Source organism: Rhipicephalus sanguineus, chromosome 5 (assembly GCF_013339695.2).
Source record: "Rhipicephalus sanguineus isolate Rsan-2018 chromosome 5, BIME_Rsan_1.4, whole genome shotgun sequence".
In the NCBI taxonomy this organism is placed as follows: Eukaryota; Metazoa; Arthropoda; class Arachnida; order Ixodida; family Ixodidae; genus Rhipicephalus; species Rhipicephalus sanguineus.
The window spans coordinates 164,275,419-164,291,210 of record NC_051180.1 but is presented as its reverse complement, the minus strand read 5'-3'; the positions used below and the strand labels follow the sequence as shown (position 1 = coordinate 164,291,210).

Here is a 15,792-nt window from a genome sequence, read left to right as displayed (position 1 = left end):
GTGCTGATGTGTACCTCGGCGGAATTTCTTAATTATTGCTAGTATTGTAAATGCCTACGCAGAAAGAAAATTTTGAGTTACTTATGACTTATGAGCCGAGGCCGAAACCAAGGACTCAAAATAATGTTGACAACTGTTCAGTTTTCTTACCGTGTAGCCAACGCGTATTATGTTAGCGTGTTGTGCGAGAGGCGGTCGCGTTCTTTCCCCATTAAAATTCGGCCGCCGGGCAGAGAACGGAGCCGCCATTGTGCCCTCAATGCGCAAAGCCATAAATGCTCATCTTGAATATACCAGGGCGGATTGTCAGTAGTCGTTACATTTGTGAGCATTGCCTTGCAGTAACTGATCGTGTATGGCTATTTATTATCTTTGACCTATGATAAGGCTTAGACTCCAGCATTCCTTCAATACTATAAGCTTTAGACTCCCCAATTTTTTTTACCCAGTATAAGCCTTATACTCCAGCAGTAGAAAGTCAGATTAAGCGGGTGGCCTCCAAACTCGGAACTCATACGAAAACGTTGTCTTTGTTTTTGCAGAAGCACATTATGCCCTTCTTTTACGATGCCAGTTGTACTTGCATTTTATATTTTATTTCGTTTTCTGAGTGCTATGCATTCCACTTACACAGGCCCCCTCCCCCCCCCCCCACCCATGTCGTATGAACCTGTACTTCCGCCAATTACATTGTTCTTTCACCGTTGCTGATTCAATAAACAGCGTGTGAAGATACCAACAGTTACCGTCGTCGCCGCTATAGCTCAGTGGTAGAGCGCTGGTCTCGTAAACCAGCGGTCGTGAGTTCAAACCTCACTGGCGGCAGTGCTTTTTTTTTTTTTTAGCAATCGCTTCAGATATTTTTTTTAAATAGCTCCTTACCCTTGAATTTTTCATATAAAGATGCACCTCTAAAGAGACTCTAATGCCCTCGATCGTGGCCGCTCATTGTATATCAGCAGTCAGATATGCCACCGGGCTATGTTGGTTTTGTGCCGTCTTCAATCTAACGGGCAGCATTTTGGAGCAGCCATTGGAGCAGGCAAAATCTGCTTTTGGAGCAGCTACCCCTGTGTTTGGAGCAGGCACGGACATTTCATGAAACACACAGAGGAAGAAAGTTTTGCCTAGAATTTAGCCAAGCTGCCTAGAATTAGCCAATATAGCCTAGAAATTTAGCCAAGCTGCAAGGAAAGCCCGCGAAATACAAAAAAAAAAAGAAAGATCCGCGTGACTAGCGCACTCGCGCGCCGTGATCGTGCTGCTCTCAGCCATAGTAGCCACCATAGCCGTGGTTTGACCGAACGAAATCAGCTGTGGCAGCGACTCGCCGGCTCCATTGCAGCGGTAGGCCGATAAGTTGGCGGTTGTTGCTTGGCCCGCGCTCGCTAAAACTTGCACCGTCACGCGCGCCAACTGGCTGACACAGGCCAAGAAACTACTGCCAATTTATCGGCCTACCGCTGCAACTAGCTGTGACGAAGCCGGCGAGTCGCGGCCGCAGCTGATTTCGTTCGCTCAAACCACGGCTGAGAGCAGCACAATCGCGGCGCGCGAAAGCGCTAGTCACGTTTTTTTTTTCGTATTTCTCGGGCTTTTTTTCAGCTCGGAAGAAATGGTACACGTGAGACTTTCTTTCTCGCAAATAATGCAATGGGGCAGGCACGTAGCCAGGATTTTTTTTCGGGGGGGGGGGGGGGGGCAAGGCCTAATTGTTCGAAGAAAGTATTTCCATGGCAAGCATAAAACAAAAGTTGCCCGGGAATATAGAAGGCCGGACGAATTTCGGGGGGGGGGGCGGGCCCCGCGGGCCTCCCCCTTGCCTACGTGCCTGCAATGGGGGTTTGTGAAGACGCTCTCGAAGTTTCCAAATCCCACTTCTTGTCTAAAATCAATATTTAGAAATTGAGTTAAATAATCCTAATTAACAAATTATTTACAAAACAAAAATATCTGTAGCGCGCAAGGTGGCTGTCAGCAATATGTAAATGATTTCACTCAGCTGCCTCTAATATTGCATTTTTAAACCCTTGGCACAAGTTAGCTGGGACACCCGATACACACACGCGCGAACACACACACAAACACACACAGACACACACATATATATCTATATATATATATAGTTACACTGCGTGCCGCGATAACGTTTTACGCAATAAAAGTTTACTGCGCCGCTGAACTTGCTGATGCCACAGTTGCTCTTTTCGAAAGTGCGGAAATCGGTCGATAAATTATTCCTACTACCGCGCGATTGCAGCGATGCAAGCATAGGGAAAGAACGAATGTGAGGTGGCGGCCACCGACGACCGCGCCAGTATGACGTATCGCTGACAACCCTGTCGCGTCGCGCTGCTTTAAGCCTATTGCACACATTTAGCCGCTGATCGTTGCTGCTCGTTGTGCCGGACCGCGTTCACACGTGCACCGCTTTGTAGAAACGAAAGCAGCTCGCTGTTGAGGAGTTGATCGTTGCGGATCGTGCACACAGAAACCACGCTACACTCACGCCATTACGATAAACGTACGCGTACGGCAGAGCAAGCGTAGCTCTGTCGTAACCATACTGCACGCTTTTATTAGGCGACAACACAAACGCACCTCCGTCCGCTGCCAGGACAGCTAGAGCATCAGCATCGAGGAGTGCGCATCGCTTGCAGAAAGCGAAGTTTGCGGCGCGGTGCAGTGCTGCTAGGGTAGCTAGGGTGCTAGTTCTGCTGTACCGTTGCCACTGATATTGAATTGGATTGCGTCGGCTGTCACGACAACTGGGACGCTAGTGGCGCCATTAACAAATGCAGCAGCTCAAGATGGCGACCACGACGTACATCCACTCACAAAGCGCGCTGTCCACGAAACATTAGTTTCAGTTCCGAAAACCAGGTTGTGGCGCAGCAATGGCGTAAATTAGGCAAAAAAGACCCTTTTGGAGCACTATGGAGCAGCAATTGCCAGTTGGCGCAGATTGGCGCAATTGGCGCAGGTTTCCCACCACTGAGCTCCCTGACAAGCAGCGATTATAAACAAACAGCAGATGACACTAATAAAAATTACACAATCTCCCGCTAAAGGGGACCATGAAGCGATGCGAAGCCGGAGCACTTGCACGATCGCGTTCCGTTGGCGTTCGTTGGGTATGCTACCGACCTCGCGTCGTGGAACGCGAAGAGGAACGCTACGCGCGTCGTGTCTTCCCTCTAGCCTGGCCGTTAATTCTCACAGGGCGAGCGGGGAACGTGGTCGACAGGCGCGCGAGAAGGGGAGCGTAGGAGAGGAGAGAGGGGGGGAGGAGACGCGCATGCGCTGGCGCTCGCATTGCGCAGGAGACGGGGAGGGGGAGAGCGAGAGATTGCGAGTGGAGAGGGTATCCGCATGCGCAGTATGGGTGGTCACGACGCACACCACCACCGGATTGAACTCCGCCATAAGATGCTTCGCATTTAAAATAAATTAATGGATGGTGACGCTTCACATCTAGCTTGTCCCGTAGACACGTCAAAAGGGCGGAAACATGGAAAGTAGAATGGCCGGCAATGCCAGTCGGGGCTCTCAAAAGGTGTGGCCTCGTAGTTGGTCACAGCCTGTTTCTTACTCCCAGCAAACATGCAAATGGTAACGCTGGCTTCTGCCTACGCTTAGTGTGAAGGCTTCCCAGCTAGGAAAAATACAACGTCAATATCGAACGTGAGTCATTGCAACATGACACCAGCGGACATTGCGTCCGCACTATATTTCCGGTGTTCTTTGTGCAACTACTTTCCGTTTCCTGCAGGTAAAACAACATTTTCGCAGCCTGCAGGGCGTCAGAGAATGATTTTAGCTTTGCTTTAAAAACTGATGCGGTATTGCCGTCTCCGAGGCTACAAGCTTGCCATTGGCAATGATCGCCAGACCTCGCTAATTAAAAAGTTTATCGCACAATTTTAGTTTATTACTATGAAAGTTTCTGACAATTACTGACTCAAATAGTAAGTTTCTCACAATTACTGACGTCCACCGAATGATGCCTATCTTCAAAGGTAGTGGCACATGACGTAACAATAACGTTATCGCAGCTGCGTCGCTGGCTTGAAAAGGAATTGATAAAAACATGCAAACAGGACAAGTGACGGTGCAAAAAAAAGGAGACAACGTAAATGCAAACGAATGCATTCGGCCGAGAATAAGCGGGAATGAACATGTGCCACTGATGCAATCCATTATCAACATGTGAATGCAAGAGATGACATCAAATCAATGAGCATGTGCCGTAGACAAGTAGGCGTCCACACATCTTGTCATCATACCTACGAAAAGTGATGGGAAAATGTTAAATCCAGTAGATATATGTTCCTCGACTGCTGACCCGCAGGTCACGGGATTGGATCCCGGCCGCGGCAGCTGCATCTTCGATGGAGCCGGACATCCTTGAGGCCCGCGTGCTTAGATTTAGGTGCACGTTAAAAAACCCCACGTGGTCAAAATTTGCGGAGCCCTCCACTACGGCGTCGCTCATAATCATTTCGTAGTTTTGGGACGTTAAACACCAACAATAATTTTTATTATAATTAGGGGCGACGAAAGTAACGAGGATTTCGCAGACTGAACGTGTAGAATGAAAAGTTTGCCGAAACATTCAATGACACCAGACCTCACCGCATTAAAAGTATAAATTTATATTCCTTTTGAAGGCGGGAACAGAAAGCAGGCAGAACGATGACTGCGATGACTTGATAAAATTAGTCCCTCGTGATGAGGAGAATTTTCGATAGCCGAATATTACGAAGGATGACAGCATGAAAGTTATGGTTGTTAAAGCGGTATCTGAACGGAGTTGCACTTTTTCTAGCGTACAGTATTTACAGCGACTGACCCTTCCAGCGCAAAAATGTAGGTTTTAGAGTCGCACGTGAATTTGCCTTTTGTAGTAACTTCCCCTGATTTCCACGATAAAGCAATGACAGTTTCACTTTCGACATCAACAACAGTTGAAAAACATATGCAGTCATTGCGCTGAAAAATGCACCGCCGCCAGTGGTGATTAACTCACAACCACTGGTTTTCGAGGCTGCCGCTCTACCACCGAGCTATAAGGGCGTGTGTGGCAAGCGCGGCATTCTTACGCATTCTTTAGCGAATAGGCGATGCCGAAAGAGCGTGAAATGTAACCGGCCGTGGTTTCGTTTCCATTCAAAATTAAGGTTCGGTGGCTGAATGCACGGAAGTAACGGGAAAATAAACGCAAATACAATTGACATCGTCCAACAAGAGCGTATCTCGTGTTTTCTTGGGGGGAAAGACGCGTTGATGTAGATTTGTTTCGTCTAGGTTAGCCGCAGCTCAATATTGCGAAGGGGCAGCAGTCATCCAACATTCATATAAGCAGAAAAGCGCCTTGCTTACACGAATAGTACTAATTTATCAAATACTAGAAATGAGTGGACATAAAGGAATGGGGAAAGTGCAGTCTATTTATTGAGAAACGGCCGCGGCATCCCCTGTAATTGATATGGCGTTGCGCCGTTGAGTAAAAAGTAATTGGTTCTTCAACTGTGCCACCGACCGCAATGCGTCAAATGTTGTCGCTTCCTTTCCGTACAGCTGATTCATCGATAAACACAGTAGAAAAAAAAAACCTTTCCTGTGATCCACTTCGGCGTGATTTGGAGAGAAAAAAGAAGGAAGCAGCCGCCAGTGCGGATCGAACTCACGACCACCGGTTTACAAGACCAGCGCTCGGCCACTGAGCTATAGCGACAACGATGGTTGGCGTCACTGGGGAGGCTAAGAATTAGGAAAGCGCCTCTGGCTTAAGCAATATTCGTTGTTTAATACCCGTTAATGGCAGCTCATTCTTCCCGTAAAATGTAAAGCTTGGCGATGTTAGCACTAAATGACACTCCGGCAACCCAAGATTTCGAGCTCAATCCTGTCAACCTTGTGTGCGTTTTTGTCTCCTTGTTGGTTTCAGCCAGTCATCCATCAAACACTGACTTCAAGGTCAGTGTCTGACGAGGCACTAAAAGGTATCGTGTGACACTTTTCCAAGTAATCATCGAATGACCCAAGTATCGGTGTTTGTTGCCTTCCGATTCGATTGCCGCAAAATTTTGTCGAATCCGTCAAGTACAAGCGGAGTAACAGGGCTTTGTCGCGCATTTTACGCGCTTTGTCTCTTCTCTCGTCCACTCCAGACCAGTGCGCTGAAAATTACACAAAGAGGGATGACACGGGGGAAAGAAGGTATGTCTACGCGCATCATGAACTTGAGCACCCTTTCCTAAACCTCGACACACCATCACCTTGATGCTATCGCTCTCTCCCTTTGTGATTCCTCTGCATGCAAATGTGGCTACTGTGCAACGTTAGCCGACTATGGAGCGCGGCGCCGGCACGTAGTGGTACCCTGTGGCTAGAAGCGTATCTGACTTAGACGCCGCTTTTGGTTTACGTCAGCTATCGGCCAACAGCAGTAATCTGGTCTTTGACGACCTGCAGCTGCAGCCGTAGTTAGTCAGGACGGGCCCCTGTATGAAGAGAGCGCACTTCACAATGGCAACATCTCGCTTCGCTTATAAACGCTGCTTGCCACGGACGACTGCGAGATTTGGCTGAGATGTTCACAGCAGCGAATGTTTCCCGTTGTATGTGTGAGGGGTGCTTCATGACCCCTTCAAAGCGAATTTCACCTTAAAAAATAGCCTTTCCATTACTACGTCTTCGTACACCTCTGCAATCTTTTGAGGGTGCGTTGAAATAGCTGCCTTTTATCCATTTTGAACGCAAGGATTGTTGTCAGGCAAGACAAGAAACGATGTCTGCCTCTAATATGGTACCTGTACGAGTCCTAAGTTTCAGGGTCCTCAACATGCTCTTTCCTGTACCATTCCCAGCATTTCGTATATGTATACAACCGTTCTACATAGATTTATGTAAGTGGGTATGAACATATGTCAGTTTTTTAGCATGTTGGGCTGACATAGTTCGTTCCCTGACATTTTAGTCTGGTTTTTTTGCATGAACGGTCAACCGAACAATAAAACACTTACTGTCTCAATAAAATAAGCATATTAAGAAGCGGTCGTCATTTCAAGTACAAGAGCGAAAAAGCACGAGTGATGAAGTTCGATTTCATTTGCAGTAACGCGTTTAGGGCAGGAGAGGAGTCGAAATACAGAGGCAAGGGTTGGTCGTGCTTTTGGTTTGGAAACCGTCGTCCGTGGTTCTTGCTGTTGCAGCACGAAAATTATTAAACGCTACGGAAGATAACCTACTGATAAGTCACGAATCTGTACCACAAGTAGATAAATCGTCGAATTTTCCATTTCTCCACACTACAGATAGCTAGTTAAATCATGCTAGGAAGTATTGCGGTGAAGCTTTGTTGAAATAGCTCTTGGAATGTTTGGAATTTTATGCACTCAAACAAACCACTACTCCATTATGTCGCGATTAAAACATGAGTGCTATGCTAAGCTCATAGTGAAAACTCAGCCTCTGGCTTGTGCCTGAATATTGATTGGTCGGTCGCCTGCTCTGTGCACCAGCGCAGCCCGTGCAATGGGACATGAATCGGGAGGTATATAGCTTCATGCTGTCGCTAAAGTATACTCATAGGCTTTCTCCTTCATCATTTCTTATATATAGGTGCCTGAAGTGCGCAGAAATCACCGATTTTTTATTGACAAAAACAAAATCGATTGCAATCGACAACTTGCTCTGAAACAGCTGTATTTTAGCACGACTCAGTTTCCTGCCATGCAATGAATACATTTGTAGTGCACAAATACGATATGACTGCTTCATTTCATAAACTGAATAAATCCCTAAAATAAAGAAATAAATAAGCGTAAATAAATAACAAAACTTCCTGCACTGGCATTGTGAGGCAATCGTCAGTCAATACTAATTTTGTTCGCGATTCGAAAACCTGGCTAGTAAATATGAATGTCCCAGCAGGATATTGCAAGTAAACACCAGCTGACGATTGACGAATGAAGTGAGAAACGGCCAGAAAATCTACTGGGCAATCTCCGACCGTCTCAAAGAGCTGAAGTGTAATTCTAATGAAATCTTCAAAACAATGATGCGTTAATGTCATTAGCCTTCGGGCACAGTAATTTGTAATATGGGTAGTGGGACATGGATTCTGGAAACCGTACGAATACTGCCTGTTGGGACAGCTCTGCCCCACAGGCATTGAGGAGCAGCGCGAGTGGTCCCAGGTGGCATGAGTGGCATGCAAACGCACTTCTTAAAGCATGTTCCATGGATATACTGGCACTCTCTCAGGTGACTCAATTTTCCAACATCGGATTGTGACCAACCGAGCTACTTCAACTTGCAACAACTTACTAATATTCTGCGCCTGCTAAAATCGATATATAGACGGTCAGAAACTCTGTAGTAATCACCAGATCAAAGAACGACTGCTTGAAAGCAGTGAAATTTGATATGGGAGGCAGTCACATCGGATTTGTTCGGTACATGGGTCGTGGGTGTGCCTAAAGCATACACCTTACCCTGACTGCTGGGTGAACTGTGGCTGCTTGGCTAAAGCAACGACCTATCTTCGATGAAAGATGGAATGTTTAAGAGCTTGGCTAGCACCCGCTACGTTGTCGGCTGTCACTGTACGCAGTAATGCCTGACTGGCTGCGGTGGAGGGGGGTAAGAACGTAAGCGTGTTGTCCACAGTTCACTTTTGATTTCCGTTGATTGCTACTTTTTAGCTTTCTTCGCCCCGCATAGATAAGTTTGGAAGTTATCAGCGTTTCTTTGCCAGACTTACGAACAACTTGGGTAACTAAAGCGACGCTGGTTGCTGTATTGCCAAAGTGACAACTTGGGCAGCTCAGTTTGCGCACGACCGCTTCCGCGCGCTTCAAGGTATTGAGCTTCGGTACTTGCTTTGTGCAACTGGGCCAATTACAGAGTGTTGGTGCCCATTTATTTTTTTCTTCGCTTAAAACAAAATATAAAAACAATATCGGTAGTTTTCCGCTCTTGAACACAAGAGGGCGATAGCATGGCTGCACTCATGTAAGACAAATGTGCGGCTAGGGGCACGTGCATGTGTTTTGTTCATGGGTAAAATACAGCACAAACCAGACGATTAACACAAGGAAGACACGGGACAGAGTGTCTTGTGTTAATCGTCTGGTTTGTGCTGAATTTTACCCATGAACAATGCATCACCAACTAGCCTGCCAGCAAATGTTATTGAAGTTCATATGTTGTGCTTGGACCCCTTTTGAACGCCTCATGCAAGCAGTTTTTTCTTTTTTTATTCCGAAGGTATTGCAACTCGGTTATGCCAACTCAAAAAGTGAAGCGTAGAATAACAGAGAGCTGAGCTAGTTGGTAAGTATTCATTCTAAAAAGAGAGGACTTGCAAACACGGACACAAGAAAGAAGTCAGGACACAACAAACGCCTACTAACAACTGAATAAAGGCACAACGGCGGAAAAGGAAGAAGGCAAGAAAACTTATCTGCGCATGCCCATGCAATAGGCGAACCTATCAATCCGGCACGCGTAGCAGCCTACGCGAAAGATAAATGTTAAGGCATCTTATTTCATCTTTATGCATGTTAATCGACGGTTGGCTCACGCATGCGCTACCACTATTCTCGATATGCCATGCCTCAATCATCAAACGCGTTTCTTCATTCCTATGTCGGTACAAAACTGTGCAGTTATTGAATTTTGGCGTGCATTTACACTCTCGACAATGTAATGATAGGTTAGAAGGTGAGCCTGCGGTTAGTAATCGTATATGTTCTAATAATTTCTGGTTAAAACGTGGTAACCTCAGTGAGCGAAAAATTTGAATTAAATGGAGAAGGGCTGAACATTACTAAAGAGTTGCCTTAGAATAATGGAACACAATTTCTAGACATTTCCTTAACGTTTCAGAAGAACCACGTGTGCTTGCAGTATGCTCCTAGATCTTCAAAACCGCTATTAAATTTTTTGTCGAGGCACTCGAAGGTTGTAAAAAACGGTATCACCATGTCTTGCCTTAAGTCTGCCCTCACCAAGTCGTGTGAGTACAAAATGAGTGATAGGGTTAACACGCAGCTTACGCGTTTTTTAGATGTAGGTTATCCCCGTGATGCAGTGGCCACTGTCGCTGAGCGTTTGAAGAAGTCCATTATGTTAAGTCCGAGCATGGTTGCAGAAAGCGATAGGAAGAAACGTGCCGTAGGTATACCGTACATTCATTGCGTATCTCACAGGCTAAAGAAAGTAGGAAATAGATACGGCGTTAATGTTGTTTTCACGGCTGCCAATAAGCTAGGTAAGATATGTGCCGCTGTGCAAAGGAAGAATGAGAGAGTAAAAGACAAGAAGTGAACCGATATTTGTTTCGTAAAACACACAAACAAATTCACTGATAGCCGTGCAAGTATGGTGTGTAAGGTTCCTTTCAGCTGCGGCCGCTTCTACGTAGGACAGACGGGGCGCTGCATTAACCAGAGATTATTAGAGCATAAAAGATCACTAACCGGTGGCTCACCTTCTAATCTATCGTTACATTGTCGAGAGTGTAAATGCACGCCAAAATTCAATGAATGCGCAGTTTTGTACCAACATAGGAACGAAGAAACGCGTCTGATGATTGAGGCACGGCATATCAAGAGTAGTGGTAGCGCATGCGTGAGCCAACCGTCGATTAACTTGCATAAAGATGAAATCAAATGCCTTAACGGATATCTTTCGCGTAGGCCCCCACGCGTGCCGGATGGATAGGTTCGCCTATTGCATGGGCATGCGCAGATAAGCTTTCGTACCTTCTTTCTGCTCCCCCGTTGTGCATCTATTCAGTTGTTAGTAGGCGTTTGTTCTGTCCTGACTTCTTTATTGTGTCCGTGTTTGCACGACCTGTCTTTTTAGAATCAGAAAGTGAAATTGACAAACACCCGTTGGTAGCACGAAGCCACAATGAAATTTGTACGGATTTCCCTGTGGGTTGCCTACCCTTTTCTTCTTAAAAGGTGCGCACTCTTATCAAAGTACGCACTATGCGTCTGTCAGGGAATACGCACGACTACGACGCTCAGCAGTTTGTTGCTGTTCTAGCTGATGCTACTTATGAGTGACGCTTGAACCCTTCGTAATCTGTGGGAAGGTTTAATGCAGTCATTCGATACGAAGTCCACCTGCATGATGCGACGCCTGACGCGACTCTACGGTTCTGCCGCGCGGTATTATACGTGTGTTAATTTCACTCTCCGCCCGGCATGACTGTGTATGTTGTCTTTTTCCAAAGCCCTTTTAAACACTGTCCTGACTCTGCGCAAGAACATTTGGCTGCCGTGGGTTCGATTTCAGGTACAGCCCTGTTTCTTGTTTTTGCTTTTTATCGGAACAGTGCCGAGCGCTTCTTTTTTGTTGCGAACGCACGGTTTTCATTCGACTCCGTGCAAGATCGTCGGTAAGGCCACCGCAAACTTAAACATATAGCGTGGGCCTTAATAGTGTGATGCTTCTACCTTTAAGTAAAACTCGTGTGTTTGACTTCATATACTTGTTGCGCTCATAAAGTTTACTTAAGGAATGATATCATAGTATGATAAGCCAGTTTTCCGCAAGCAGATAGAATATTCATTTCTGTCACACTGTTTTCATGTTGAAACGCAACATAGAAGGTCTATTCCTACGGTGTCGAAGCTTGGGAACAGAGGTGGTCCAGAACATGTCGCAAGCATCATCAACAATTGCGGTCACGGTCGTCACCATGGAAGGACAACATGGGCAGTGAGGAGAGGCAAATAATCCTAATAATAATCGATCTCGAAATAAAACACATGACCAGCTTTATCTCACACACAACAGCATGTTATTTTAGTTAGGTTTATGTGGACGTAAAGCGCGCAGAAAAAAACTGATTGCATGATTCATTAGAATTAATCAACTGTCTTTCTGTTATCTGTTTGAAGAAGGAAAAATAGGGAGGAAAGGGAAGATCAAGGCGCTGCATAAAAGAGCTCTTGAAAGGTCAGCCTGCAACTATACGCTCCCGTCAAATGTTATCGTGCTTCGCTCCTCCCTTTATCCTCTGGATTTGGGCGACCCGAATTTTGCGCTGTCCGAGCGCGCTGTTTTCAAGTTCTGTTAAATAAAGAGCGAATGTTTTCTTTGAAATACGAATGGAGTTAAAACCACCGGAAAATCGACGACGTCAGTGGCATTCATGCGACTGCGGTGATTTAAGGAACGACGCGACCGGCTTAGGAACAGTCAACACGTGGTGAAAAATTCCTATGGCGGGGTGCGATGAATAGTGTAGACATTGATAGATGGCTACATAGGCGTGCGCAGGGTTCCCCATCAGGGAGGGCAAAGGTTCATCGCAGCGCCCCCCCACCCTACTATTTCAAGGTACGGGGCAGATTTTGCGCCCCCCTTTTAGGTGATTAGGGCCCCCCCCCCTGCCGCCCCTGTGCGCACGCCTATGGATGGCTAGACTGACTGACAGATTAATTCTCTTCTCACCCTACCCTCCACTATGGAGTGTTTTCATACCCTAAATAGCACGGTAGCAGAACGTCCGGTGATGTCACTAGCTGAAGAGTTACACGCAGCAGCGTCAAGTCTGACGTCATACCGCCGCCAAAATTTTATTGCAGGAGTAAGGTTCCACCTGGCGAAGCGTAACTATCACTATTTTGCCAGTGTCGCTGTTCGGTACGTGTCGTTGGACTTGTGTGTGTAGATGGGAAGGGGGGGGGGGCGACATAACCTACGGCAGGCCGCTTCTTGTTTCCCATTTTTTTGACAGCGTCGCTACTGCCACACCTACGGTTAACAGCAACGTTTTGCTGTACCAATGACGTCATTCATGACGTTTGTGGACTAGCCACGTGACTCTCCCGCATGCGACGGTGATCGGAACTTCCGCTACTGCGCGTTTTTAGGTATGCTAACCGACACCGCTACAAAGGTTGAAAAACCACAATCCCTAGGTTCTAATTAAGGAAAACTGCACGATGCCAGGTCGGTAACGCTCGTTCCAGGCTTTACGCGCAAGCATATATTTCTTGCGATGCTGAAAAGGCAGGAATGTAAAGTGCTGCAAGCTGTTTGAATTGCGCAACTCTTCTTTCTGAAACACTGCAAACTTTCCTATATTCGCCACCCCATTCGTTGACCTTTAAGAAGGAAATATGTTTACAATTGGGCTACCAGCCGCAAATTTTAAACACATCTATACCATATCCGTAAGGCAGGTATCGATTTCTGAAATTAACGCAACGCTGAATATATTCCCTATATATTCGGCGTTACAATGTTACAGTATGTTCCTGTCACTCTAATATCGAACCCATGAGCATAAATATGTTCACGGCGCATTGTGATACGCAAGCAATGTGCGTTTATAGTGGCAATTTTCTTTAGATCACTAAAAATAAAATTAATGCAGAGTCTCCTATGGCACTCGTGGACGTGGCGTGTAAGCATAGAGTTTTGTTCTAGGTTGTATATCCTTCCCTAGAACGCTGATTTCTGGCGGCATTCACATGGCTTCTCTCATCTTGCAAGCGCTTGTCAGCGTATGCAACGGCACGGTCATACCGCCACCACAGACACGCGCGTCGGACGTCAAATTTTCTAAAAGTTGGGATTTTCCTGATCTCTACAATCTTCTATGTTGGCTTTATATCTTATCCTGCAGATGTCTGTTATTCGACTACTGTGCAGTTTAATGTACTATTCGTAGAAAGCGTTGTCCTTTAATGTTTGTGTTCCATCGCGGGTACTAAGTATTTATATGGTCCTGATACAATAATATTTTGGAACTGTGGGTGGGTGATGTAGCCGTTAGAACACTCAATCGCCTTCGGAGCGTGAGGGTCCTATTTAAACACCACTCCGCCAAGTAAATTTAATTTGTATTGACCTTTCTTTTTTTTGCGATGATAGCCTTAACGGACGGACTGTTTTCTCGTTGAGTCGGACGATGGTTTGCTCACACACTTGGAAAAACTCGCGCCAGTTCCACACCGTGAAAATTGTACAAGCTGCGGAGCAGATCTCAGGATTTTCCTGCCTCTGCTGACGCTTGGCTTGCCTTCGAGTCTTTCGAATTTGAGGGTTATAACCTCGCATTCCCTGGCGCTTCGCTGGCTCGGACAGACGAATTAGCTTTTCGGCGACGCCAGCGTTCACGGTGAAGTGCGCTAGAGTTCCAAACGTGCAGCCTGCTCGCCGTCCATGGCGTGAAAAGAAACATTTAGTTGTGATACAGTCGCGCCCTCTCTTGACATATCTTGGTATTGAGTTGACCCGTGGCGCCCTCTTTTGGCCTATTTTCGTATTTTCTTTGTGGTGACATCGCGTCCTAAAAAGAGGCGAAAGCCGACTCGTGAGAAACGGTCTGTGGCCTGAAGAAAGGCGAAGCAGGCGCGCACGTGGCTCAGGGCAAGAGCAGCGCGTGCGACGCTCTTCGTCCGACAAAGATGGACCGTCAGCTAGAGCCTTCTGTCGTGTAAATACTGATCTTCACTGTGACCCGTCGTTCTCACTTTTTTTGTACGCCACAATCTGTAGCGCGTTGTTTTGACATATTTACGTATTATGTGCATGATGCCAAGCGACGACACGAGACGACAGAACAAGCGTCAAGAGTGCTTCGCGCTTAGAAACGCAAGGCACGTTCACACACGTACAGCGCCTTCGTAGAGCGCTGTACGGGTTTGGTGTCTGAATGTGGGGGTGTGTGCGTGTGTGAATGTCGGTGTGTTTGCGCTCTAATATTTTTTTTAAATGCTCTACTAATTTGCTCAACAACAAGTCCTTGTTGACAGACATTGACTTCCATTAGCTGGCAATTGCTGTTACAATTGAGGGTTGCCATTCCTGCTAATATTAAGCGGATTTGGGCTTCTTTTTTTGCCGTGTCGTTTGTAGATTTTCCAGTCGCTTATCCCGTTTTCGAGGCTCACTTGAATTTTCGCAGCAAATAATTAAGGTACTTTAGTGATCATAACCCTCACCGATAGCGCGTTTGTCGTTTGCTAATAGTGCATTTGTCGATGACTTTTAGTAGATGAGTGTTGAAGTCAAACATACGTTGGGGCAATGAACTAGTAACGTTAATCATGCATTGGCAAACGTGCATTTAACCAAATGGAGACCCTGGAGACAATGTTAAAAAAGTAAATATGTGCTTTCGTTCATAGTTGCGCATATTTTCGCTGTAAAAAATGACTTAAGTGATTTTTTCAATTCCGGACCTTCCTATCTGTGTGAATTTTTTTTTTCATTATGAATAAAAATATTTTCAAGAATGGGAAAAGTATTAATTTTACGCTCTTTTGGGCTTCTTCACGAAAGTCGGGCCACTTTGTTTGGTCTTTTTTCGGCATGATTGTTTGTTTGTTCGCTCGGTAGCATCTGGCAACTCTGTGGTAAATGTGCACTTGAGCATGTAGCGAGCACGTCTCAAGTTTTCCTTACACCTGCCAGCACATAACGCCCCAGAAATGGCAGCATAAATAAAGTGAGAGATTCAAAGTAATACCTTAGAGGAAGAAAAAATACGTAAAGAACGGACACTACCATAGAGCCATGCGGGTGAAATAAACAGCAAGGGAGTCGAGCGAGTGCTTCCCTTTTCGTGAAATGCATTGGGACACCAAGTGGTCGCTTATGATAGTTCGCAAGTCTGGGGTTTGATTCCGTGCGCGCGCCGTTTATACGGAGTCGTTAACACCGTGAACTTGTCCCTTAGTTACCACGAGTACGTTTAACTGTTCTAATTGAGTAATAGGCGACAGCACACCGCCGTACCCTACTTTTGTAAAT

General features: G+C 46.1%; 1 protein-coding gene and 1 non-coding gene across 2 annotated transcripts in view; both read left to right on the top strand.

Moving 5' to 3' along the window:
- Positions 1-15,792, top strand: part of LOC119395053 (phospholipid-transporting ATPase ABCA3-like) — a 263,150-nt gene that overhangs the window by 28,805 nt on the left and 218,553 nt on the right. The window lies entirely within an intron of this gene.
- Trnat-cgu (transfer RNA threonine (anticodon CGU)) lies at positions 754-825 on the top strand. Its single transcript has one exon. It is a non-coding gene; the product is annotated as a tRNA-Thr (tRNA).